Source organism: Bombina bombina, chromosome 5 (genome assembly GCF_027579735.1).
Source record: "Bombina bombina isolate aBomBom1 chromosome 5, aBomBom1.pri, whole genome shotgun sequence".
NCBI lineage: Eukaryota > Metazoa > Chordata > Amphibia > Anura > Bombinatoridae > Bombina > Bombina bombina.
Window position 1 is genome coordinate 83,427,501 of NC_069503.1, and position 27,847 is coordinate 83,455,347.

The following is a 27,847-nucleotide window of genomic DNA, read 5'->3' on the forward strand; positions in this document are numbered from 1 at the left end:
ATAGGGGTCAATTTAATTTCAAATAGAACATGCAATTTTCGGCCGGTTTTCCCCTCTTTCCGCTGAAATGGGATAGGCCCATTACAAAGGTAAGTAAAGAAAGGTAAGTATTTTTAAAAAGAATCATTAATGTAAAGTTTAATGAATTAAAGTGCCCCTGTTTTTAAGAGTATTTTTAGATACACTTTAATTTGTTAAACTTTACAATCAATTTAAAATACATTTTCTACCATTGTGTTGTATAGATCTGGAAGATTAATATTTAAGGGGCCATTATAGCACCCACAGAGCTAACTGCACTAAATGCTTGTGGTGAATCAGCTTCACATATGTAATAACCTAAACAGAAGACTCAGCTAATATGTATCACATGAATTGTTATGTGTGCTTTTAATTATACCATACGTACAGATAAGAACCATTATTTATTATCTCTTTAAACCATTTAATATACTTTTTACAGACACGGCCAGAGCACTGAGAGATATCGGGTATTGATGTAACTGGAGTGAATATGGGAGCTTTCTTCTTGAGCACAGACTTTGGAGAATGTTTTCAGCATCAACTCATATGTGTTTGGTGAGTAAAATAGATATGGTAACTAATTACTGGGAAAATAGATCACTGATTAAACAAATATAAACTATTATTTCTCCAACATAGGTGTGTCCGGTCCACGGCGTCATCCTTACTTGTGGGATATTCTCTTCCCCAACAGGAAATGGCAAAGAGCCCAGCAAAGCTGGTCACATGATCCCTCCTAGGCTCCGCCTACCCCAGTCATTCTCTTTGCCGTTGTACAGGCAACATCTCCACGGAGATGGCTTAGAGTTTTTTAGTGTTTAACTGTAGTTTTTATTATTCAATCAAGAGTTTGTTATTTTGAAATAGTGCTGGTATGTACTATTTACTCAGAAACAGAAAAGAGATGAAGATTTCTGTTTGTATGAGGAAAATGATTTTAGCAACCGTAACTAAAATCCATGGCTGTTCCACACAGGACTGTTGAGAGCAATTAACTTCAGTTGGGGGAACAGTGTGCAGTCTCTTGCTGCTTGAGGTATGACACATTCTAACAAGACGATGTAATGCTGGAAGCTGTCATTTTCCCTATGGGATCCGGTAAGCCATGTTTATTACGATCGTAAATAAGGGCTTCACAAGGGCTTATTAAGACTGTAGACTTTTTCTGGGCTAAATCGATTCATTATTAACACATATTTAGCCTTGAGGAATCATTTTATCTGGGTATTTTGATATAATAATATCGGCAGGCACTGTATTAGACACCTTATCCCTTAGGGGCTTTCCCAAAGCATAAGCAGAGCCTCATTTTCGCGCCGGTGTGGCGCACTTGTTTTTGAGAGGCATGGCATGCAGTCGCATGTGAGAGGAGCTCTGATACTTAGAAAAGACTTTCTGAAGGCGTCATTTGGTATCGTATTCCCCTTTGGGCTTGGTTGGGTCTCAGCAAAGCAGATACCAGGGACTGTAAAGGGGTTAAAGTTTAAAACGGCTCCGGTTCCGTTATTTTAAGGGTTAAAGCTTCCAAATTTGGTGTGCAATACTTTTAAGGCTTTAAGACACTGTGGTGAAAATTTGGTGAATTTTGAACAATTCCTTCATGTTTTTTCGCAATTGCAGTAATAAAGTGTGTTCAGTTTAAAATTTAAAGTGACAGTAACGGTTTTATTTTAAAACGTTTTTGTACTTTGTTATCAAGTTTATGCCTGTTTAACATGTCTGAACTACCAGATAGACTGTGTTCTGAATGTGGGGAAGCCAGAATTCCTATTCATTTAAATAAATGTGATTTATGTGATAATGACAATGATGCCCAAGATGATTCCTCAAGTGAGGGGAGTAAGCATGGTACTGCATCATTCCCTCCTTCGTCTACACGAGTCTTGCCCACTCAGGAGGCCCCTAGTACATCTAGCGCGCCAATACTCCTTACTATGCAACAATTAACGGCTGTAATGGATAATTCTGTCAAAAACATTTTAGCCAAAATGAACACTTGTCAGCGTAAGCGCGGCTGCTCTGTTTTAGATACTGAAGAGCATGACGACGCTGATATTAATATCTCTGAAGGGCCCCTAACCCAGTCTGATGGGGCCAGGGAGGTTTTGTCTGAGGGAGAAATTACTGATTCAGGGAACATTTCTCAACAGGCTGAACCTGATGTGATTGCATTTAAATTTAAGTTGGAACATCTCCGCATTCTGCTTAAGGAGGTATTATCCACTCTGGATGATTGTGACAAGTTGGTCATCCCAGAGAAACTATGTAAAATGGACAAGTTCCTAGAGGTGCCGGGGCTCCCAGAAGCTTTTCCTATACCCAAGCGGGTGGCGGACATTGTTAATAAAGAATGGGAAAGGCCCGGTATTCCTTTCGTCCCTCCCCCCATATTTAAAAAATTGTTTCCTATGGTCGACCCCAGAAAGGACTTATGGCAGACAGTCCCCAAGGTCGAGGGAGCGGTTTCCACTTTAAACAAACGCACCACTATACCCATAGAGGATAGTTGTGCTTTCAAAGATCCTATGGATAAAAAATTAGAAGGTTTGCTTAAAAAGATGTTTGTTCAGCAGGGTTACCTTCTACAACCAATTTCATGCATTGTCCCTGTCGCTACAGCCGCATGTTTCTGGTTCGATGAGCTGATAAAGGCGGTCGATAGTGATTCTCCTCCTTATGAGGAGATTATGGACAGAATCAATGCTCTCAAATTGGCTAATTCTTTCACCCTAGACGCCACTTTGCAATTGGCTAGGTTAGCGGCTAAGAATTCTGGGTTTGCTATTATGGCGCGCAGAGCGCTTTGGTTGAAATCTTGGTCGGCTGATGCGTCTTCCAAGAACAAGCTACTTAACATTCCTTTCAAGGGGAAAACGCTGTTTGGCCCTGACTTGAAAGAGATTATCTCTGATATCACTGGGGGTAAGGGCCACGCCCTTCCTCAGGATCGGCCTTTCAAGGCAAAAAATAAACCTAATTTTCGTCCCTTTCGTAGAAACGGACCAGCCCAAGGTGCTACGTCCTCTAAGCAAGAGGGTAATACTTCTCAAGCCAAGCCAGCTTGGAGACCAATGCAAGGCTGGAACAAGGGAAAGCAGGCCAAGAAACCTGCCACTGCTACCAAGACTGCATGAAATGTTGGCCCCCGATCCGGGACCGGATCTGGTGGGGGGCAGACTCTCTCTCTTCGCTCAGGCTTGGGCAAGAGATGTTCTGGATCCTTGGGCGCTAGAAATAGTCTCCCAAGGTTATCTTCTGGAATTCAAGGGACTTCCCCCAAGGGGGAGGTTCCACAGGTCTCAGTTGTCTTCAGACCACATAAAAAGACAGGCATTCTTACATTGTGTAGAAGACCTGTTAAAAATGGGAGTGATTCATCCTGTTCCATTAAGAGAACAAGGGATGGGGTTCTACTCCAATCTGTTCATAGTTCCCAAAAAAGAGGGAACGTTCAGACCAATCTTAGATCTCAAGATCTTAAACAAGTTTCTCAAGGTTCCATCGTTCAAGATGGAAACCATTCGAACTATTCTTCCTTCCATCCAGGAAGGTCAATTCATGACCACGGTGGATTTAAAGGATGCGTATCTACATATTCCTATCCACAAGGAACATCATCGGTTCCTAAGGTTCGCATTCCTGGACAAACATTACCAGTTCGTGGCGCTTCCTTTCGGATTAGCCACTGCTCCAAGGATTTTCACAAAGGTACTAGGGTCCCTTCTAGCTGTGCTAAGACCAAGGGGCATTGCTGTAGTACCTTACTTGGACGACATTCTGATTCAAGCGTCGTCCCTTCCTCAAGCAAAGGCTCACACGGACATCGTCCTGGCCTTTCTCAGATCTCACGGATGGAAAGTGAACGTGGAAAAGAGTTCTCTATCCCCGTCAACAAGGGTTCCCTTCTTGGGAACAATTATAGACTCCTTAGAAATGAGGATTTTTCTAACAGAGGCCAGAAAAACAAAACTTCTAGACTCTTGTCGGATACTTCATTCCGTTCCTCTTCCTTCCATAGCTCAGTGCATGGAAGTGATCGGGTTGATGGTAGCGGCAATGGACATAGTTCCTTTTGCGCGCATTCATCTAAGACCATTACAACTGTGCATGCTCAGTCAGTGGAATGGGGACTATACAGACTTGTCTCCGAAGATACAAGTAAATCAGAGGACCAGAGACTCACTCCGTTGGTGGCTGTCCCTGGACAACCTGTCACGAGGGATGACATTCCGCAGACCAGAGTGGGTCATTGTCACGACCGACGCCAGTCTGATGGGCTGGGGCGCGGTCTGGGGATCCCTGAAAGCTCAGGGTCTTTGGTCTCGGGAAGAATCTCTTCTACCGATAAATATTCTGGAACTGAGAGCGATATTCAATGCTCTCAAGGCTTGGCCTCAGCTAGCGAGGGCCAAGTTCATACGGTTTCAATCAGACAACATGACAACTGTTGCGTACATCAACCATCAGGGGGGAACAAGGAGTTCCCTAGCGATGGAAGAAGTGACCAAAATCATTCTATGGGCGGAGTCTCACTCCTGCCACCTGTCTGCTATCCACATCCCAGGAGTGGAAAATTGGGAAGCGGATTTTCTGAGTCGTCAGACATTGCATCCGGGGGAGTGGGAACTCCATCCGGAAATCTTTGCCCAAGTCACTCAGCTGTGGGGCATTCCAGACATGGATCTGATGGCCTCTCGTCAGAACTTCAAAGTTCCTTGCTACGGGTCCAGATCCAGGGATCCCAAGGCGGCTCTAGTGGATGCACTAGTAGCACCTTGGACCTTCAAACTAGCTTATGTGTTCCCGCCGTTTCCTCTCATCCCCAGGCTGGTAGCCAGGATCAATCAGGAGAGGGCGTCGGTGATCTTGATAGCTCCTGCGTGGCCACGCAGGACTTGGTATGCAGATCTGGTGAATATGTCATCGGCTCCACCTTGGAAGCTACCTTTGAGACGAGACCTTCTTGTTCAGGGTCCGTTCGAACATCCGAATCTGGTTTCACTCCAGCTGACTGCTTGGAGATTGAACGCTTGATTTTATCGAAGCGAGGGTTCTCAGATTCTGTTATCGATACTCTTGTTCAGGCCAGAAAGCCTGTAACTAGAAAGATTTACCACAAAATTTGGAAAAAATATATCTGTTGGTGTGAATCTAAAGGATTCCCTTGGGACAAGGTTAAGATTCCTAGGATTCTATCCTTCCTTCAAGAAGGATTGGAAAAAGGATTATCTGCAAGTTCCCTGAAGGGACAGATTTCTGCCTTGTCGGTGTTACTTCACAAAAAACTGGCTGCTGTGCCAGATGTTCAAGCCTTTGTTCAGGCTCTGGTTAGAATTAAGCCTGTTTACAAACCTTTGACTCCTCCTTGGAGTCTCAATTTAGTTCTTTCAGTTCTTCAGGGGGTTCCGTTTGAACCCTTGCATTCCGTTGATATTAAATTATTATCTTGGAAAGTTTTGTTTTTAGTTGCAATTTCTTCTGCCAGAAGAGTTTCAGAATTATCTGCTCTGCAGTGTTCTCCTCCTTATCTGGTGTTCCATGCAGATAAGGTGGTTTTACGTACTAAACCTGGTTTTCTTCCAAAAGTTGTTTCTAACAAAAACATTAACCAGGAGATTATCGTACCTTCTCTGTGTCCGAAACCAGTTTCAAAGAAGGAACGTTTGTTGCACAATTTGGATGTTGTTCGCGCTCTAAAATTCTATTTAGATGCTACAAAGGATTTTAGACAAACATCTTCCTTGTTTGTTGTTTATTCCGGTAAAAGGAGAGGTCAAAAAGCAACTTCTACCTCTCTCTCTTTTTGGATTAAAAGCATCATCAGATTGGCTTACGAGACTGCCGGACGGCAGCCTCCCGAAAGAATCACAGCTCATTCCACTAGGGCTGTGGCTTCCACATGGGCCTTCAAGAACGAGGCTTCTGTTGATCAGATATGTAGGGCAGCGACTTGGTCTTCACTGCACACTTTTACCAAATTTTACAAGTTTGATACTTTTGCTTCTTCTGAGGCTATTTTTGGGAGAAAGGTTTTGCAAGCCGTGGTGCCTTCCATTTAGGTGACCTGATTTGCTCCCTCCCTTCATCCGTGTCCTAAAGCTTTGGTATTGGTTCCCACAAGTAAGGATGACGCCGTGGACCGGACACACCTATGTTGGAGAAAACAGAATTTATGTTTACCTGATAAATTACTTTCTCCAACGGTGTGTCCGGTCCACGGCCCGCCCTGGTTTTTTAATCAGGTCTGATAATTTATTTTCTTTAACTACAGTCACCACGGTACCATATGGTTTCTCCTATGCAAATATTCCTCCTTAACGTCGGTCGAATGACTGGGGTAGGCGGAGCCTAGGAGGGATCATGTGACCAGCTTTGCTGGGCTCTTTGCCATTTCCTGTTGGGGAAGAGAATATCCCACAAGTAAGGATGACGCCGTGGACCGGACACACCGTTGGAGAAAGTAATTTATCAGGTAAACATAAATTCTGTTATTTATATCTGCTTCTTATACAGTTATAGAGAGAGAGCAACCCCCATTGGGCTGAGGAGGAGAGTAAAAAAACATTATTTATGTAAGAACTTACCTGATTTCTTTCTTTTATAGTGGCAAGAGTCCATGAGCTAGTGACGTATGGGATATACATTCTTACCAGGAGGGGGTCAAAGTTTCCCAAACCTCAAAATATCTATAAATACACCTCACTCACACCTCAGTTTAATGTATAGCCAAGTAGTGAGGTGTAAAAAGCATACAAAAAGAGGAACTGGAAGAATAATGTGCTTTTATACAAAAAAATCATAATTCCAAAAAAATAGGGTGGGTCTCATGGACTCTTGCCACTATGAAAGAAATTAATTTATCAGGTAAGTTCTTACATAAATTATGTTTTCTTTCATGTAAGTGGCAAGAGTCCATGAGATAGTGACGTATGTGATATAATACCCAAGATGTGGATGGTCACGAGTCCCTAGAGAGGGAGGGATAAAATAAAAAAAAACGTCTATATCCGCTGAGAAATTCAATCCAAAAAATAGGCTTCCAAAGAAGCAAACACATCAAAATGGTAAAATTTTGTAAATGTATGCAAAGAAGACCAAGTTGCTGCTTTGCAAATTTGATCAACTGAAGCTTCATTCTTGAAAGCCCAAGAAGTGGCAACTGATCTAGTAGAATGATCTGTAATTCCATGAGGCGGAGACTGCCCCACCTCTAAATAAGCTTTGTGAATCAAAAGTTTCAACCAAGATTCCAGAGAAATGGCAGAGGCTTTCTGACCTTTCCTGGAACCAGAAAAAATAACAAATAGACTAGAAATCTTTCTGAAATCTTTAGTAATCTCAACATAATATTTCAAAGCTCTTACCATATCCAAAGAATGTAAAAACCTTTTAAGGTTAGGACAAAAGGAAGGAACAACAAATTCCATATTAATGTTGTTAGAATTCACAACTTTAGGCAAAAATTTAAACTAAGTTCACAAAACAGCTTTTTCTTTCATGTAATTAGCAAGAGTCCATGAGCTAGTGACGTATGGGATATACATTCCTACCAGGAGGGGCAAAGTTTCCCAAACCTCAAAATGCCTATAAATACACCCCTCACCACACCCACAAATCAGTTTTACAAACTTTGCCTCCTATGGAGGTGGTGAAGTAAGTTTGTGCTAGATTCTACGTTGATATGCGCTCCGCAGCAGGTTGGAGCCCGGTTTTCCTCTCAGCGTGCAGTGAATGTCAGAGGGATGTGAGGAGAGTATTGCCTATTTGAATGCAATGATCTCCTTCTACGGGGTCTATTTCATAGGTTCTCTGTTATCGGTCGTAGAGATTCATCTCTTACCTCCCTTTTCAGATCGACTATATACTCTTATAAATATACCATTACCTCTGCTGATTTTCGTTTCAGTACTGGTTTGGCTTTCTACAAACATGTAGATGAGTGTCCTGGGGTAAGTAAGTCTTATTTTCTGTGACACTCTAAGCTATGTTTGGGCACTTTTTTATAAAGTTCTAAATATATGTATTCAAACATTTATTTGCCTTGACTCAGGATGTTCAACATTCCTTATTTTCAGACAGTCAGTTTCATATTTGGGATTATGCATTTGAATCAATCATTTTTTCTTACCTTAAAAATTTGACTTTTTCCCTGTGGGCTGTTAGGCTCGCGGGGGCTGAAAATGCGTCATTTTATTGCGTCATTCTTGGCGCGGACTTTTTTGGCGCAAAAAATCTTTTCTGTTTCCGGCGTCATACGTGTCGCCGGAAGTTGCTTTTGTCTCCACATTATTTAAGTCTCATTTTTCATTGCTTCTGGTTGCTAGAAGCTTGTTCCTTGGCATTTTTTCCCATTCCTGAAACTGTCATTTAAGGAATTTGATCAATTTTGCTTTATATGTTGTTTTTTTCTCTTACATATTGCAAGATGTCTCACGTTGCATCCGAGTCAGAAGATACTTCAGGAAAATCGCTGTCTGGTGCTGGAACTACCAAAGCTAAGTGTATCTGCTGTAAACTTTTGGTAGCTGTTCCTCCAGCTGTTGTTTGTACTAATTGTCATGACAAACTTGTTAATGCAGATAATATTTCCTTTAGTAATGTACCATTACCTGTTGCAGTTCCATCAACATCTAATGTTCAGAGTGTTCCTGATAACATAAGAGATTTTGTTTCTGAATCCATTAAGAAGGCTATGTCTGTTATTCCTCCTTCTAGTAAACATAAAAAATCTTTTAAAACTTCTCTTTATACAGATGAATTTTTAAATGAACATCATCATTCTGATTCTAATGACTCTTCTGGTTCAGAGGATTCTGTCTCAGAGGTTGATGCTGATAAATCTTCATATTTATTTAAAATGGAATTTATTCGTTCTTTGCTTAAAGAAGTACTAATTGCTTTAGAAATTGAGGATTCTGGTCCTCTTGATACTAAATCTAAACGTTTAGATAAGGTCTTTAAATCTCCTGTGGTTATTCCAGAAGTTTTTCCTGTTCCTGGTGCTATTTCTGAAGTAATTTCAAGAGAATGGAATAATTTGGGTAATTCATTTTCTCCTTCTAAACGTTTTAAGCAATTATATCCTGTGCCATCTGATAGATTAGAATTTTGGGACAAAATCCCTAAAGTTGATGGGGCTATTTCTACCCTTGCTAAACGTACTACTATTCCTACGTCAGATGGTACTTCGTTTAAGGATCCTTTAGATAGGAAAATTGAATCCTTTCTAAGAAAAGCTTATCTGTGTTCAGGTAATCTTCTTAGACCTGCTATATCATTGGCTGATGTTGCTGCAGCTTCAACTTTTTGGTTGGAAACTTTAGCGCAACAAGTAACAGATCATGATTCTCATAATATTATTATTCTTCTGCAACATGCTAATAATTTTATCTGTGATGCCATTTTTGATATTATCAGAGTTGATGTCAGGTTTATGTCTCTAGCTATTTTAGCTAGAAGAGCTTTATGGCTTAAAACTTGGAATGCTGATATGTCTTCTAAATCGACTCTACTTTCCATTTCTTTCCAGGGTAACAAATTATTTGGTTCTCAGTTGGATTCTATTATCTCAACTGTTACTGGTGGGAAAGGAACTTTTTTACCACAGGATAAAAAATCTAAGGGTAAAAACAGGGCTAATAATCGTTTTCGTTCCTTTCGTTTCAACAAAGATCAAAAGCCTGATCCTTCTTCCTCAGGAGCAGTTTCAGTTTGGAAACCATCTCCAGTCTGGAATAAATCCAAGCCTTCTAGAAAAGCAAAGCCAGCTTCTAAGTCCACATGAAGGTGCGGCCCTCATTCCAGCTCAGCTGGTAGGGGGCAGGTTATGTTTTTTCAAAGAAATTTGGATCAATTCTGTTCACAATCTTTGGATTCAGAACATTGTTTCAGAAGGGTACAGAATTGGTTTCAAGATAAGACCTCCTGCAAAGAGATTTTTTCTTTCCCGTGTCCCAGTAAATCCAGTGAAAGCTCAAGCATTTCTGAAATGTGTTTCAGATCTAGAGTTGGCTGGAGTAATTATACCAGTTCCAGTTCTAGAACAGGGGCTGGGGTTTTATTCGAATCTCTTCATTGTACCAAAGAAGGAGAATTCCTTCAGACCAGTTCTGGATCTAAAAATATTGAATCGTTATGTAAGGATACCAACATTCAAAATGGTAACTGTAAGGACTATCTTGCCTTTTGTTCAGCAAGGGCATTATATGTCCACGATAGATTTACAGGATGCATATCTACATATTCCGATTCATCCAGATCACTATCAGTTCCTGAGATTCTCTTTCCTGGACAAGCATTACCAGTTTGTGGCTCTGCCGTTTGGCCTAGCTACAGCCCCAAGAATTTTTACAAAGGTTCTCGGTGCCCTTCTGTCTGTAATCAGAGAACAGGTTATTGTGGTATTTCCTTATTTGGACGATATCTTGGTACTTGCTCAGTCTTTACATTTAGCAGAATCTCATACGAATCGACTTGTGTTGTTTCTTCAAGATCATGGTTGGAGGATCAATTCACTAAAAAGTTCATTGATTCCTCAGACAAGGGTAACCTTTCTGGGTTTCCAGATAGATTCAGTGTCCATGACTCTGTCTTTGACAGACAAGAGACGTCTAAAATTAATTTCAGCTTGTCGAAACCTTCAGTCACAATCATTCCCTTCGGTAGCCTTATGCATGGAAATTCTAGGTCTTATGACTGCTGCATCGGACGCGATCCCCTTTGCTCGTTTTCACATGCGACCTCTTCAGCTCTGTATGCTGAATCAATGGTGCAGGGATTACACAAAGATATCTCAATTAATATCTTTAAAACCGATTATACGACACTCTCTGACGTGGTGGACAGATCACCATCGTTTAATTCAGGGGGCTTCTTTTGTTCTTCCGACCTGGACTGTAATTTCAACAGATGCAAGTCTTACAGGTTGGGGAGCTGTGTGGGGATCTCTGACGGCACAAGGAGTTTGGGAATCTCAGGAGGTGAGATTACTGATCAATATTTTGGAACTCCGTGCAATTTTCAGAGCTCTTCAGTCTTGGCCTCTTCTGAAGAGAGAATCGTTCATTTGTTTTCAGACAGACAATGTCACAACTGTGGCATACATCAATCATCAAGGAGGGACTCACAGTTCTCTGGCTATGAAAGAAGTATCTCGAATTCTGGTTTGGGCGGAATCCAGCTCCTGTCTAATCTCTGCGGTTCATATCCCAGGTATAGACAATTGGGAAGCGTATTATCTCAGTCGCCAAACGTTGCATCCGGGCGAATGGTCTCTTCACCCAGAGGTATTTCTTCAGATTGTTCAAATGTGGGAACTTCCAGAAATAGATCTGATGGCGTCTCATCTAAACAAGAAACTTCCCAGGTATCTGTCCAGATCCCGGGATCCTCAGGCGGAGGCAGTGGATGCATTATCACTTCCTTGGAAGTATCATCCTGCCTATATCTTTCCGCCTCTAGTTCTTCTTCCAAGAGTAATCTCCAAGATTCTGAAGGAATGCTCGTTTGTTCTGCTGGTAGCTCCGGCATGGCCTCACAGGTTTTGGTATGCGGATCTTGTCCGGATGGCCTCTTGCCAACCGTGGACTCTTCCGTTAAGACCAGACCTTCTGTCACAAGGTCCTTTTTTCCATCAGGATCTCAAATCCTTAAATTTAAAGGTATGGAGATTGAACGCTTGATTCTTGGTCAAAGAGGTTTCTCTGACTCTGTGATTAATACTATGTTACAGGCTCGTAAATCTGTATCTAGAGAGATATATTATAGAGTCTGGAAGACTTATATTTCTTGGTGTCTTTCTCATCATTTTTCTTGGCATTCTTTTAGAATTCCGAGAATTTTACAGTTTCTTCAGGATGGTTTAGATAAAGGTTTGTCTGCAAGTTCATTGAAAGGACAAATCTCTGCTCTTTCTGTTCTTTTTCACAGAAAGATTGCTAATCTTCCAGATATTCATTGTTTTGTACAAGCTTTGGTTCGTATAAAACCTGTCATTAAGTCAATTTCTCCTCCTTGGAGTTTGAATTTGGTTCTGGGGGCTCTTCAAGCTCCTCCTTTTGAACCCATGCATTCATTGGACATTAAATTACTTTCTTGGATAGTTTTGTTCCTTTTGGCGATCTCTTCTGCCAGAAGAGTCTCTGAATTATCTGCTCTTTCTTGTGAGTCTCCTTTTCTGATTTTTCATCAGGATAATGCGGTGTTGCGAACTTCTTTTGAATTTTTACCTAATTTTGTGAATTCCAACAACATTAGTAGAGAAATTGTGGTTCCTTCATTATGTCCTAATCCTAAGAATTCTAAGGAGAAATCGTTGCATTCTTTGGATGTTGTTAGAGCTTTGAAATATTATGTTGAAGCTACTAAGTCTTTTCGAAAGACTTCTAGTCTATTTGTTATCTTTTCCGGTTCTAGAAAAGGCCAGAAAGCTTCTGCCATTTCTTTGGCATCTTGGTTGAAATCTTTAATTCATCATGCCTATGTTGAGTCGGGTAAAACTCCGCCTCAAAGGATTACAGCTCATTCTACTAGGTCAGTTTCTACTTCCTGGGCGTTTAGGAATGAAGCTTCGGTTGATCAGATTTGCAAAGCAGCAACTTGGTCCTCTTTGCATACTTTTACTAAATTCTACCATTTTGATGTGTTTTCTTCTTCTGAAGCAGTTTTTGGTAGAAAAGTACTTCAGGCAGCGGTTTCAGTTTGAATCTTCTGCTTATGTTTTTCATTAAACTTTATTTTGGGTGTGGATTATTTTCAGCAGGAATTGGCTGTCTTTATTTTATCCCTCCCTCTCTAGTGACTCTTGCGTGGAAAGATCCACATCTTGGGTAGTCATTATCCCATACGTCACTAGCTCATGGACTCTTGCTAATTACATGAAAGAAAACATAATTTATGTAAGAACTTACCTGATAAATTAATTTCTTTCATATTAGCAAGAGTCCATGAGGCCCACCCTTTTTGTGGTGGTTATGATTTTTTTGTATAAAGCACAATTATTCCAATTCCTTATTTTATATGCTTTCGCACTTTTTTCTTATCACCCCACTTCTTGGCTATTCGTTAAACTGATTTGTGGGTGTGGTGAGGGGTGTATTTATAGGCATTTTGAGGTTTGGGAAACTTTGCCCCTCCTGGTAGGAATGTATATCCCATACGTCACTAGCTCATGGACTCTTGCTAATATGAAAGAAATGAATTTATCAGGTAAGTTCTTACATAAATTATGTTATCTTGATGGAAAATCAGATAAGGAGACTCACGAGAGAGCAGACAATTCAGAAACTCTTCTAGCAGAAGAGAGAGCCAAAAGAAATAACACTTTCCAAGAAAGTAATTTAATATCCAAAGAATGCATGGGTTCAAAAGGAGAAACCTGTAAAATCTTCAATACCAAATTGAGACTCCAAGGAGGAGAAATAGATTTAATAACAGGTTTGATACGAGTCAAAGCCTGAACAAAACAGTGAATATTAGGAAGCTTAACAATCTTTCTATGAAATAAAACAGAGCAGAAAATATCCTTTCAAAGTATTTGCAGACAACCCTTTATCCAAAACATCCTAAAGAAACTGTAAAATCCTAGCAATTCTGAAAGAATGCCAAGAATAATTATGGGTGGAACACCATGAAATATGTTTTCCAAACCCGATGATAAATCTTCCTTGAAACAGACTCACAAGCCTGTATCATAGTGCTAATCACTGAGTCAGAGAAACTGCTATGACTAAGCACTAAGCGTTCAATTTCCTTGCCTACTGTAATGCTTGTGGGATATTCCACTATCAGACCAAACTTGGCCAGTAGTCTTCTTATCCTGGTGTCAAGCTGGAACGATAGGGAATATCCCAGAGGAGAGAGAGTTCACAAAATGAGGTAAGCAGTACTCACAATATGCATGGTAGTCTTTTTGGCGGCAGCAGGTAGGAATCAGTGGTTAGGCAGTTCAAGGGTAAACCACTTGAAGGACTGGAAACATACAGTATAGTCTGACGGCAATAGGTAGGGAATCCAGTGGTAAGGCAGTTCAAGGGTAAATCAATAGAATGGTCAGGCAGGCAGAGTTCAGCAACAGATTGGCAATCCAATATTTTAGGGTTAAGGCAAGCAGCGTAGTCAAACAGGCAGAGTTCAGCAACAGTTAAAGGGACAGTCAACACCAGAATTTTTGTTGTTTAAAAAGATAGATAATCCCTTTATTACCCATCCCCCAGTTTTTTGCAAAACCAACACTGTTATATTAATACACTTTTTACTTCTGTGACTAACTTGTATCTAAGCATCTTCTGACCGCCCCTAATCACATGACTTTCAGTTATTTTGCATATAGTTGCATTTTAGCCAATTAGTGCAGTGTCTGCCACTAGCCGCGGGCGTGATCACAATGCTATCTATATGGCCTACATGAGCTTGCTCTCCCCTGCTGTGAAAAGTAAATAAAATAGAGGCGGCCTTCAAGGGCTTAGAAATTATCATATGTGCCTCCCTAGGTTTGCTTTCAACTAGAATACCAAGAGAACAAAGCAAAATTGTTGATAAAAGTAAATTGGAAAGTTGTTTAAAATTACATGCCCTATTTGAAAAATGAAAGGTTTTTTTGGACTTGACTGTCCCTTTAAGCAGTTCAGCAATTCAGGGGTTAAGGCAAGCAGAGTAGTCAAAACAGGCAAAGTTTAGCAACAGTGAATCAATACAGCAATTCAGCATACAGATATACAGCAGCCAGGAGCACAAGAAGTAACACCTATACTTGGGCACAGGTGAGAGAGACTGAGGCCTTTACATAGGGAAGACAGGACGGGCGGTGATGATGTCATCACTGTGCTGCAGTTACACTGCTGTATCCCTAGTAATAGGAGGAGTGCCTGTGTTCCTGGCAACGGCCACAGCAGAGGAGCAGTGTGACAGAGCCCCCTTCTCAAAGGGTACCTCCGGGACCCTACGTAGGCTTGGTGGGATGTGCAGCATGAAATCCGGAGACCAAAGATGGAGCATACAGATCACGGGCAGGAACCCAGGAACGATCTGCTATGGAGTAGCCCTTCTAGTGTACGAGGTACTGTAGTTGCCTGTGCCTGTATCTGGAGTCCAGGATCTTAGCAACCTCATACTCGGGGTCACCATGAATCAGGAACGGGGGAGGAGGTGGTCGGAGCTGAGTATTTCTGTTCTTGATGTAAGGCTTGAGTAACGAGATGTGGAAGACAGGGTGCATGCACAGGGTTTTGGGCAAGGCCACTCTGTAGGCAATAGGAGACAGTCTTTTAAGTATCTTGTAGGGGCCGATAAACCTAGGCTTTAATTTGCGGCTGGGCCGACATAGGCGAATTTGTCGAGTAGAAACACAAATACGGTCACCTACCGAAAAGGCATGAACAGAAGCTCTATAATGATCAGCAAACCTCTTTTATCTAGAGACCGCTGAATGTAACTAAGAGCAAATACGTTGCCAATGTGTAGTGAGGTTAGTAATGTGTCTGCAGGAACCCCTTTTTAACTGAGCAGAAAGAAGAAAGACACAAGGTTGGAAACCTGCTGTGACTTGAAATGGAGAACATCATAGAGAAAAGTGCCCATGAGTGTTCTTTGCCAGCTAAGCTAGGGGCAACAACTCAGACCAGTTGGTATGGAGAGAATTAACAAAAGTTTTGAGAAAGGCTTCGAGATCTTGATTCACACTCTGTCAGCCCATTAGTCTGAGGATGGTACCTGGATGACAAGAAAACGGTGGTTCCAATCAACTTGCAAAAGCCTCTCCAAAAAGCAGAGATGAATTGTGGACCTCTGTCGGAAACAATATTCATGGGAATGCCATGAAGTTGTACCACATGTAACCGAAAATGAGACGATAACTCTTGGGCAGATGGCAGTTTTTTTAAGGGTACAAAATGAGCCAGTCAAGAAAATCTATCTCACACAACCCATATACCCATATAATGATCAGAAGGAGGGAGGTCCACAATGAAATCCATTGTTATGTGTGTCCAAGGTTGTTTGGGAATGGACAATGGTTGGAGTAAGCCAGGAGGCAAGGATCGAAGAGTCTTATTGGCAGCACAAGTCGTGCAGGCTTTCACATAATCCTGAGTGTCGGTCTTCATGGTAGGCCACCTTACATGCTTGGAAAGAAGCTTAAAAATTCTTGTTAAACCAGGATGTCCTGAAAGTTTACCATCATGAGCACAGAGGTGCATAGGTTCAGAAGTACAAAGAAGATATTGGGGGCTTCAGGAGGCTTTCTAGACTTGGCACGTTTCAGTCTTTGAAGAAGAGAGGTGTTATGTTGAGCAACCACACAGGAGGGGGGTATGATGTGTTCAATAGGAGCGTCAGAGGAATAACTTGACTGAGGAAACTGACGGGAAAGGGTCTCAACCTTTTTATTCTTGATCCTAAAAATATAAGAGACCACAAAGTTAAAAAGAAAAAAGAACAAGGCCCACCTGGCCTGTTGAGGATTGAGTCTATGAGCAGTCTCAAGGTACGTCAGATTCTTGTGGTCAGTGAAAATCTGAATGGCATTGGCGGTACCCTCTAGCCAATGACGCCATTCAGTTAAAACCATCTTAATGGCTAAGAGTTCACGATTACCCATGTCGTTCTTCTCTGTAGGATTAAAGCGCTTGGAGAAAAAGGCTACAGGGTGCAACTTGGAGGATAAAGGATCCCTTTGGGTTAGGACTGCTCCAGCTCCAATCTTGGAGGCGTCAACCTCTAAAGTGAACTGCAGGTCAGGATCAGGATGGCGGAGCACAGGAGCAGATCAAATGGCCTTTTTTTCTTCATAAATGGAAAGAGTCCACAGCTGCATTCATTACTTTTGGGAAATAAAAACCTGGCCACCAGGAAAAGGCAAAGACACCCCAGCCAAAGGCTTAAATACTCTTCCCACTCCCCTCATCCCTCAGTCATTCTTTGCCTTTCGTCCCAGGAGGTTGGCAGAGAAGTGTTAGAAGTTTGTTTTGTCTCTTATGGAGGGTAGTACTCTTCGACATGGGACGGGAGTTTTAAGTAATCCTGTCAGCTTCTCAGTGAGAGCATGGCTGAAATGCAGGGAGAGTCTTTCCGCAAAACCATCCTGACTCATAGTAACAGCTCCACAAGCAATCGGCGTTGTCGAACTTCACTTCACTGCCTACTTTCTTCTCTCAAGTCCAAGGCGGAGGCGCTCCTACTATTCGTCACACGTGAAGGGCCTTGTTTCTGTTCAACAGCGTAGATTCCGGTAAGATGGTTTCATGTTACTTCATCTGAATGTACGGTCCTGCGGGACTTAAGTTTAAGAAATAATAAAATATAAAAAAGAAAACTGATTAATAAAATGCTGCATGAAAGCTCTCTAAGTGTTTACTGAGACCACTGAATGAGCTGGGGGGGAGCTTATAACAGCAATTATGGGTGGGAAATTTGACTTTTTGGCGGCAAAAAAATGGCACACAATGATGACACGTCACCCTATGTCATAAATAGCATCATCACATGCGCGACATGCAAAGCTGAAGAGGATTTCAAAAATGCCTATCACTCTAAAAAGCAGTTAAGAATTTTGATTGCATATACAAAAAAACAAAATGTTCCAAAATAAAGCCTAATGGATATTTCTATTATAGCTGCATAAAATGTAATTATCAACATTCCATGAGACTAACATAATACTTAGCATCCTAATTTATAAATAAGTTACTAGCTCCAAAAAAAAAACCTGTATGTTTCACAGACTCTACCAACCTTGACAAATATTTAGCCACACATAGTCGCTAAAAAAGAGCACTGAATTACTGACTCAAGGCATGTATACAAACTATTTACAGAGAGCCTTAGAATAGATTTCCCATAGGCGAAAACATGGTATCATCAGGCAATACTCCCTTCCTTCACATCCCTCGGACAAGAACTGTACTCAGAGAGGAATTGGGTTTCAAAAAGCGCCTTTCACAAAAAAAAATAAAGCACCTCTTACTTCACCACCTCCACAAGGAGGCAAAGTTTGTAAAACTGAGGTGGGAGGTGTATTTATAGGCATTTTGAGGTTTGAGAAACTTTGCCCTCCAGGTAGGATTGTATATCCCATATGTCACTAGCTCATGGATTCTTGCCACTTACATGAAATAAAATACTAATCCCCCTCTGTCCTTTTAGATAGACCAACTGCCTAACCTCTAACCCCCAGACCTGGTTCTGTACTCTGCAACTCCACCTTCCCCTGCCCTGACCTCGCACATGGAACACCCATAACTACACTTATGCCTACCTTGTTCTCATGTGTGGAACACCCACAACTCCCCAGAGCCACCACTGAAATTAAGCTAATAAAGTTACCCACTCAAAACATATCGCACTGATTAGTCTGTGATGATTAAGACATCATATTCTCAGCCAACTGGTTTAGCATGAGCCAGGCAGGGCTTTATGTGCACTTGCTTGGGCAATGTTAAATGAGGGTGGTGGATGCCACCTCTCTTGCCCAGAATACAGTTGTACTTGTTCCCTGGCTGAGAATATTATTCACCCACCACCTTGTTTAAGGGTGTGCCCTATAAATTGTTTTCATCAGTAATCGGTGGTTTAGTTTATTATGATGTAGAAATGTTTACATTCTTTGTCGTCCTTTTTTAATTTGTGATTTACAGGTAAAAAAACACAAAATGGAAGACATTTTGTTGAGTATAAACGAATAATATATTAAGATGGATTATATTATAAAGAATAAACATTCTTATTTATCTTTTTTCCATTTCTTTTTATGTAGACAAATGCTTGAATAGTTCATATACGTGGGAAATCACAGCAGATATTTAAAGGAGATGCTGAATTGGAAGGATATGTGCAGCAATCATTATGTACAGAGATCAATTTAGTCATCAAACAAGAGGACAAGATTTATGCCTTATCTAGTGAAATAATTATCCCAGAGGATAAACCACACACATTTAATGATATGTCAAAACATTTTAAAGAAGGGAAAAGTCTACAGTCTAGCCAAATGATTCCTACAAAGGAGAAACCTTTCAAATGTACAGAATGTGAGAAAAGCTTTAGATGGAAGTGTCTGCTCCTACAACACCACAAAATTCACACAGATGAGAAGCCTCACACATGTGCTGAGTGCGGCAAATGTTTCACACGAATGACTGGCCTTATAGCTCATAAAAGGACCCACACAGGGGAGAAACCATTCAGTTGTACAGAGTGTGGAGTACAGTTTACACAAAGTTCCAGTCTTTTATCTCACAAAAGAATTCATACAGGAGAAAAACCTTTTCTATGTACAGAATGTGGGAAAATGTTTGCAGACAAGTCAAGTTTGCGAGCACACCATCGTATTCACACAGGGGAAAATCCTTTTACATGTGCAGAGTGTGGGAAATGTTTCACCAAGAAGTTTTTTCTCATATCACATGAAAGGACCCACACAGGGGAGAAACCATTCACCTGTACTCAATGTGGAAAAAGTTTTAAACAAAAGAGTGATCTGAAAACTCATGAAAGGATTCACACAGGAGAAAAACCTTTCATATGTGCAGAGTGTGGGAAATGCTTCACACATAAGAATGATCTCAGAAAACATGGAAGGATACACACAGGGGAGAAACCTTTCTCCTGTACTGAATGTGGAGAAAGTTTCGCAAGAAATTCTAGTCTCCTGCAACATATGAGAATTCACACAGGGGAAACCCCTTTCACGTGTACAGAGTGTGGAAAAAGTTTTACACAAATGAGTAATCTGAAAACTCATGAAAGGGTTCACACTGGAGAAAAGCCGTTCACATGTACAGAGTGTGGAAAAAGTTTTACACGAAAGAATAAACTGAAAAATCATGAAAGGAATCACACAGGAGAAAAACCTTTCACGTGTACAGAGTGTGGAAAATGTTTTACACGAATGGATAAACTGAAAAATCATGAAAGGATTCACACAGGAGAAAAACCTTTCACGTGTACAGAGTGTGGAAAATGTTTTACACGAATGGATTATCTGAAAACTCATGAAAGGATTCACACTGGAGAAAAACCTTTCACGTGTACAGAGTGTGGAAAAAGTTTTACACAAATGGATTGTCTGAAAACTCATGAAAGGATTCACACCGGAGAAAAACCTTTCACATGTACAGAGTGTGGAAAATGTTTTACACAAATCCAGTATCTGAAAATTCATAATAAGATTCACACAGGGGAAGCACCTTTCACTTGTACAGAGTGTGGAAAAAGTTTTAGACAGAAGAGTAATCTGAAAAATCATGAATGGATTCACAAAGGAGAAAAGCCTTTCACGTGTACAGAGTGTGAAAAAAGTTTTACACAAATGGATTGTCTGAAAACTCATGAAAGGATTCACACAGGGGAAAAGCCTTTCACGTGTACAGAGTGTGGAAAATGTTTTACACAAATGCAGTATCTGAAAATTCATAATAAGATTCACACAGGGGAAACACCTTTCACTTGTACAGAGTGTGGAAAAAGTTTTACACGAAAGGATAAACTTAAAATTCATGTAAGGATTCACACAGGAGAAAAACCTTTCACATGTACAGAGTGTGGAAAATGTTTTACACGAATGGATAAACTGAAAACTCATGAAAGGATTCACACAGGAGAAAAACCTTTCACATGTACATAGTGTGGAAAATGTTTTACACAAATTCAGTATCTGAAAATTCATAATAATATTCACACAGGGGAAGCACCTTTCACTTGTACAGAGTGTGGAAACAGTTTTACACAAAAGAGTAATCTGAAAAATCATGAAAGGATTCACAAAGAAGAAAAGCCTTTCACATTTACAGAGTGTGTACATTTTTTTTTTACAGAAAAGAGTACTCTAACATGTTTAGAAAGTAGAAAAAGGTTTCCATGCAAGTCAGGTATCACAAAACACCAAATATTTACACAAAATAAGAAACTTTATATACTCAGTGTGGAAACATTTTCAAAATTATCCTAAAGAGGACAAACTCTCTAAATAAGAGTAAAAAAGGATGCTATTGTAAATAATACTTTCTAAACCCCCGTTATAAAAGCCCCAGATTAAAAGTACTCTCCTATCAGGGGAGTGGCTAGGAGGCTGCCATGGCTGGTCGCAATTTATGAAGCTCCCAGGGTACTACTGACAATCTGCTAGTTTCACTAGAAGATTAAAACAAATCTTCTATATATCCACATGATTTAATAATCTTAAATATTTCTGCTTCGATTGATATTGAGATCACTCGCTGATACTGTCTTGGACCTGACCTAGCCCATTGTGCACTTAGGCTAAGGCCTATACTTGCACCCTCAAACCCTCACCCCGGTTCTCCAGGTCGAGCAGCTCTGGATCTGCTGATTGAAGACTCTAACCTCTTCCCTAAGGCACATTAGGTGCAGCAATGGGGGACTCTCTCACAGCGGTGCAGCTCATGTTAACAGAACTAGATCAAGCAATCCCTGTCAGATTTTAAAATCTAATGAAGATCATTATGCCTACACCTATGCAGCAAGATCCAAAGGCAATAGAGTGAGCTATAGACAAAGCACCTATTCAACTGCCGATATTCCCTTCAACCTCTGCAAGTCAAGCATGTGGAGTGAAAGAAGAGGAAAGCCCCATACTAAATTCCCGTTCAGAAGCTGATTTGCCTAGATGGTTGCCATCTCTTGCTGCATTGAATGAAACCACACAGCCCAGTATATCTGTAAGGCACAGGAGGAGAAATCAACTATTGGTGCAGCCGGACCCTCTCAACTACTAACTCAGTTGTTATACGACTCACTTTCTAAGCAGCAGACCAGACACCGGCTGTATACCAGAACTTATATCTGCTGAGCAACATATGGCAACTATCTACCATTACTTTCCCTGCCTACGATTTCAGAATACGTATTGGTTGACCCTTATGACATATTAGGATGGAGGACAGTACACTATATTTGATAGCTGACTGGACTCTAGCTGATCTTTATATAGGAGATATAAATGTGTCCTCAATATACATTTGTTTAATACTGTGCTGTTTAAATCCATACATAAATCAGTAAGTAGTGAAATAACCTTAGAATTTTTTTTTTTCTCTCTGTTTTGTTCTTTTATGCAATTCCTTTTTAATTTTCTCACTCAGACTTCACAAGCTTCTAACTTATAACTGTCATGCCATTTCTCTCATATTGATATACTACCAATGACGGTAACTAGGTCTGATTCTAGTGTACCAAGAAGGAGTTTGACCCTGCCAGATACTTAAGTTTTTGCCTCCAATCTATTCAATAGCAATTGGGTACTGTTTTGACAATAACATAATGGGCCAACTAAGTCATGACTTAATCTAACTTTACTTACCACTATCTACTCTAAAATTACTGCATGGTATTAATATAAGTTATACTCCCTAGTTCACATATGCCTATAGACCTGCATCGCCAGATCTTTAAAGGGACAGTCAAGTCCAAAAAAAAACTTTCATGTTTTTAGGGCATGCAATTTTAAACAACTTCCCAATTTACTTTTATCTATGACTGAAAACAAGGTTTAATTCTCTTTTGTTCTTTCATTTAATCATATTACTTGCATGTGAGTCATCCACTAGAATAGAGGTTGTGTATTTTAATAATGTTTAATCACTGACTACTGCTACTTACGTTCCTTATCGTTAAGCATAATCCTTTGTGAATCTCCTGTACATGTCTCAGATGTAATCTTTGTATTTTTGCGCTAAGGCTTCTATAGTTTTATTTTGTTTGTTTAATTGCAAATAGCTTGTATACCTACTATTTTTCTAAAAGGTCATGCTTTACTTGTTATACCTTTATAAAAAACCTCAAACATTTATTATATAAAAATGCTCTCCTGCCCTCCTCTGTTCCTCTATATATGTGCACCTCATATTCTCTCATATATCAGTGATAGAAACCAAACACCACTCAGGAATATACAGATCTATCCTCATACTGCCCAGTTTACACAACCATTCACCACCAAATCATTTGATTTACATAGGGGAGAAAATAATATTTACAGAATAACAGAGTCTTTATATGAATAGATTGTTAGACAATTATATAAACAAGAACATTAGTCTCAAATGATTGATATCTGGGAGATATATTTAATGTGCACATTATGTGGATAACATTTTCTTATAGCAATAGATGCTTAGCATTGTACATGTTATATACTAGAGAAAATACTGAGGGGAAACTGATTTTATTTAATGAGAGACAATATCAGTAACTGGTACATACGTGATCATAATCAGTTTAATTAATATGACTACTATAATCTACATGTATACTGGGTTTGTAATATGTATGTCATGTTATGGTACTTGATTGTATGTCTGTAAGATTAAGATGTTATCATGTTAGTTTGAAGCCACAAGTACTCATAATAGCATATAATCCTATATAATAAAAGGCCAGGTATGTTTGTCAGATGCAATCATGTGCAGTAGAGACTGTGCAAGGACAAATATACCTGGCCTTTAGGATAAAGATTGGCTGTTGTGGGGGGCATGGGCATGGTTGGGTGAAGCGGGTGTGGTGAGGGTCGTAACCGATGGGGTGCCATGATGGGGGCGTGGCCGGACCGGGAGTGGGCGTGGCCTGAGAGCGACAAAGAGTGGGGAGAGATAGAGGGGACAAAATAGAGAGGGGAGAGAGCTAAAGAGAGGGGGAGAGAGAAAGAGAGGGGGGGAGAGAGAGAATTAAAGAGAGGGGGGAGAGAGAGAATTAAAGAGAGGGGAGAGAATGCAAAATAATGGGGAGAGAGAGCAAAAGAGGGGGGGGGGGAGAGAGAATTAAAGAGAGGGGAAAGAGAGAGTTAAAGAGAGGGGAGAAAGCAAAAGAGAGGGGAGAAAGCAAATGAGAGGGGGAGAGAAAAAGAGAGGGGGAGAGAGAGCAAAGGAGAGGGGCAAGAGAGAGCAAAGGAGAAAGGGGAGAGAGAGCAAATGAGAGGGGGAGAGAGAAAAGGAGAGGGGCAAGAGAGAGCAAAGGAGAAAGGGGAGAGAGAGCAAAGGAGAGGGGGGAGAGAGAGCAAAGGAGAGGGAGGGAGAGAGAGCAAATGAGAGGGGGGAGAGAGAGCAAAAAGAGATGGGAGAGAGAGGAAAAGAGGTGGGAGAGAGAAAGCAAAAGAGGGGGAGACAGCAAAAGAGAGGGGGGAAAGAGAGAGAGCGCAAAAGAAAGGGGGAGAGCGTGCAAAAGAGAGGGGGGAGAGCGTGCAAAAGAGAGGGGGGAGAGAGCGCAAAAGAGAGGGGGGAGAGAGAGAGCGCAAAAGAGAGGGGGGAGAGAGAGAGCGCAAAAGAGAGGGGGGAGAGAGAGAGAGCGCAAAAGAGAGGGGGAGAGAGAGAGAGCGCAAAAGAGAGGGGGAGAGAGAGCAAGAGAGAGGTGGAAGAGAGAGAGCAAGGGGTGGGACCGCTGTACTACAAAAAATGTCCCATGTGCACGGGCTTTAGGACTAGTGTATATATAAAGGGAACATTATATATCTGATGAATCCCTTTGTATCAAGAGCACACATGTGAGGTATATTTATACCATTGTCTGCATATATCATGTAATGATCTTTTTGATTATATAATATACAATGTTTTCTCTTGTAAGATGTATCGAGTCCACGGATTCATCCTTTACTTGTGGGATATTCTCCTTCCCAACAGGAAGTGGCAAAGAGAGCACACAGCAGAGCTCTCCATATAGCTCCCCCTCTAGCTCCACCCCCAGTCATTCTCTTTGCCGGCTCTAAGCAATCGAAAGGGTAAAGTGAATGTGGTAAAAAATTGTAGTTTTTAATTTCAACAAGCAAGATTTTGTTATTTTAAATGGTACCGGTGTGTACTATTTACTCTCTAGCAGAAAGGAGAGGAAGATTTCTGCAGGGAGGAAGATGATTTTAGCATGTTGTAACTAAAATCCACTGCTGTTCCCACACAGGACTGAGGAGTACAAGAAAACTTCAGTTGGGGGGAACGGTTTGCAGGTTAGGGTGCAATAAGGTATTTTCAGTATTTTTTCTTCTAGACAAGATTGTGATAATGCTAGAGAAGACTGATAATATCCCCATGAGGGAAGGGTAAGCTGTATTTAGAGACTAAGTATGGAATTTCAAGCTTACATAACAGGGCTAGTTTATGCTGGTTGACACTACTTTCAAGGCAAACGGTTTTTTATTGAAAATATCATTTTTTGAGACACTTTGAAGATTCCTTTGGGTTTCTTTCAGGGGTTGTTACCCACATGGCTAATATTAAAACACTTTGGAGTGTTTCTTTAGGCCTCACAAGCACCGGAGTGAGGTGGGAGGGGCCTAATTTTTCGCTTCTGTTGCGCAGTTATATTTGACTAGAAGTTCAGGCTGTTTCACATGGAGGGTCCTGCTGCAGTTGGAGGGCCTATAAGAAGTTTTTTCCCCACAAATCTGGTTCCTAAGGGAAGGTAGGGCCACAGCAGAGCTGTGGCAAGGTGCTGAAAGTTTTTTAACCGTTTTTTTGGGTTACTGTCGATCCGGTTTGGGCATTAAGGGGTTAATCGTTTTTATTGCTAGTGGTGCAATCTTACTGATGCTTTAGGTACATACTGTAAAAATTTTGAAAAGTTTGCTGCATTTTTCACTGTTTTGCAAAATTGTGTGCCTTTTTTATCTCTTAAAGGCACAGTAACGTTTTTTTCAAAGTGTGTTTTTACTTGATTAAAGTGATTTTCAAGCCTTCTTGTTTAACTACTAGTCTGTTTAAACATGTCTGACACCAAGGAAAATCCTTGTTCAATGTGTTTAGAAGCCATGGTGGAACCCCCTCTCAGAATGTGTCCCACTTCTACTGATATGTCTATACACTTTAAAGATCATATTGTTACACTTAAAAATGTGGCCCAAGATGATTCTCAGACAGAAGGTAACGAGGTTAGCCCGTCAACCTCTCCCCAAGTGTCACAACCAGTTACGCCCGCTCAAACGACGCCTAGCACCTCTAGTGCATCTAACTCTTTTACCTTGCAAGATTTGGCGGCAGTTATGAATAATACCCTCTCAGTGTTCTTATCTAAACTGCCCGTGTTACCTGCAAAGCATGATAGCTCTGTTTTAAGAACAGATAATGAGCATTCTGATGCTTTAGTAGCCGTATCCGATATACCCTCACAACGCTCTGAAGTTGGGGCTAGGGATGGGCTGTCTAAGGGAGAAATTTCCGATTCAGGAAAGGTTTCTCCTCAAACAGATTCAGATATATTGGCTTTTAAATTTAAACTAGAACACCTCCGCTTATTGCTCAGGGAGGTATTAGTTACTCTGGATGACTGCGACCCTATGGTGGTTCCAGAGAAATTGTGTAAAATGGATAAGTACCTGGAAGTTCCTGTTTACACTGATGTGTTCCCGGTCCCTAAGAGGATCGCGGATATCGTTACTAGGGAGTGGGATAGACCAGGTATTCCCTTCGTTCCCCCTCCTGTTTTTAAGAAAATGTTCCCCATATCTGACCCCATGCGGGACTCGTGGCAGACGGTCCCTAAGGTGGAGGGGGCTATTTCTTCACTTGCTAAACGCACAACCATACCAATTGAAGACAGTTGTGCTTTCAAAGACCCTATGGATAAAAAATTAGAGGGTTTGCTTAAGAAAATTTTTGTTCAACAAGATTTTCTTCTCCAACCTATTGCGTGCATTGTTCCTGTAACTACTGCAGCTGCTTTCTGGTTCGAGGCGCTGGAAGATGCGCTCCAGACGGAGACCTCATATGAGGACATTATGGACAGAATTAAGGCTCTTAAGCTGTCTAATTCTTTTATCACAGATGCCGCTTTCCAACTAGCTAAGTTAGCGGCAAATAATTCAGGTTTTGCCATTTTAGCGCGCAGGGCGCTATGGCTAAAGTCCTGGTCAGCTGATGTGTCGTCAAAATCCAAATTCTTGAACATCCCTTTCAAAGGAAAGACCCTCTTCGGGCCTGAATTGAAAGAGATTATTTCAGAAATCACTGGGGGAAAAGGCCATGCTCTCCCTCAGGACAAGTCCTTCAAGTTAAAGAACAAACAAAATAATTTTCGTTCCTTTTGGAATTTCAGGAGCGGTCTCGCTTCACCCTCCCCTGCTGCAAAGCAAGAGGGTAATGCTTCCCAACCCAGGGCAGCCTGGAAACCTTACAAGGGCTGGAACAAGGGTAAACAGGCCAAGAAGCCTGCAGCTGCCTCCAAGATAGCATGAAGGGGTAGCCCCCGATCCGGGACCGGATCTAGTAGGGGGCAGACTTTCTCTCTTCGCTCAGGCCTGGGCAAGAGATGTACTCAATCCCTGGGCTTTAGAGATTGTATCCCAGTGATATCTTCTAGAATTCAAGGACTCCTCTCCAAGGGGAAGGTTCCACATTTCTCGTCTGTCTACAGACCAGACAAAGAAAGAGGCGTTCTCACGCTGTGTAGAAGACCTACATACAATGGGAGTGATCCACCCAGTTCCAATGGCGGAACAAGGGCTGGGTTTTTACTCAAACCTGTTTGTGGTTCCCAAGAAAGAAGGAACTTTCAGACCAATCCTGGATCTCAAAATTCTAAACAAATTCCTCAGAGTCCCATCATTCAAGATGGAGACCATTCGGACAATCTTACCAATGATCCAGGAGGGTCAATATATGACCACCATGGATTTAAAGGATGCGTATCTGCACATTCCTATCCACAAAGATCATCACCAGTTTCTCAGGTTCGCCTTTCTGGACAAGCATTACCAGTTTGTGGCTCTTCCTTTCGGGTTGACCACTGCTCCCAGAATTTTCACAAAGGTGCTAGGGTCCCTCCTGGCGGTTCTAAGACCGCGGGGCATAGCAGTGGCGCCTTATCTAGACGACATCTTAATTCAGGC

The 27,847-nt window shown here is 41.2% G+C and overlaps 1 pseudogene; it reads left to right on the forward strand.

Moving 5' to 3' along the window:
* The first annotated feature begins 303 nt into the window (after positions 1 to 303).
* The window catches only part of LOC128661336 (zinc finger protein 184-like), a 154,870-nt pseudogene continuing 127,326 nt past the window's right edge, over positions 304 to 27,847 (forward strand).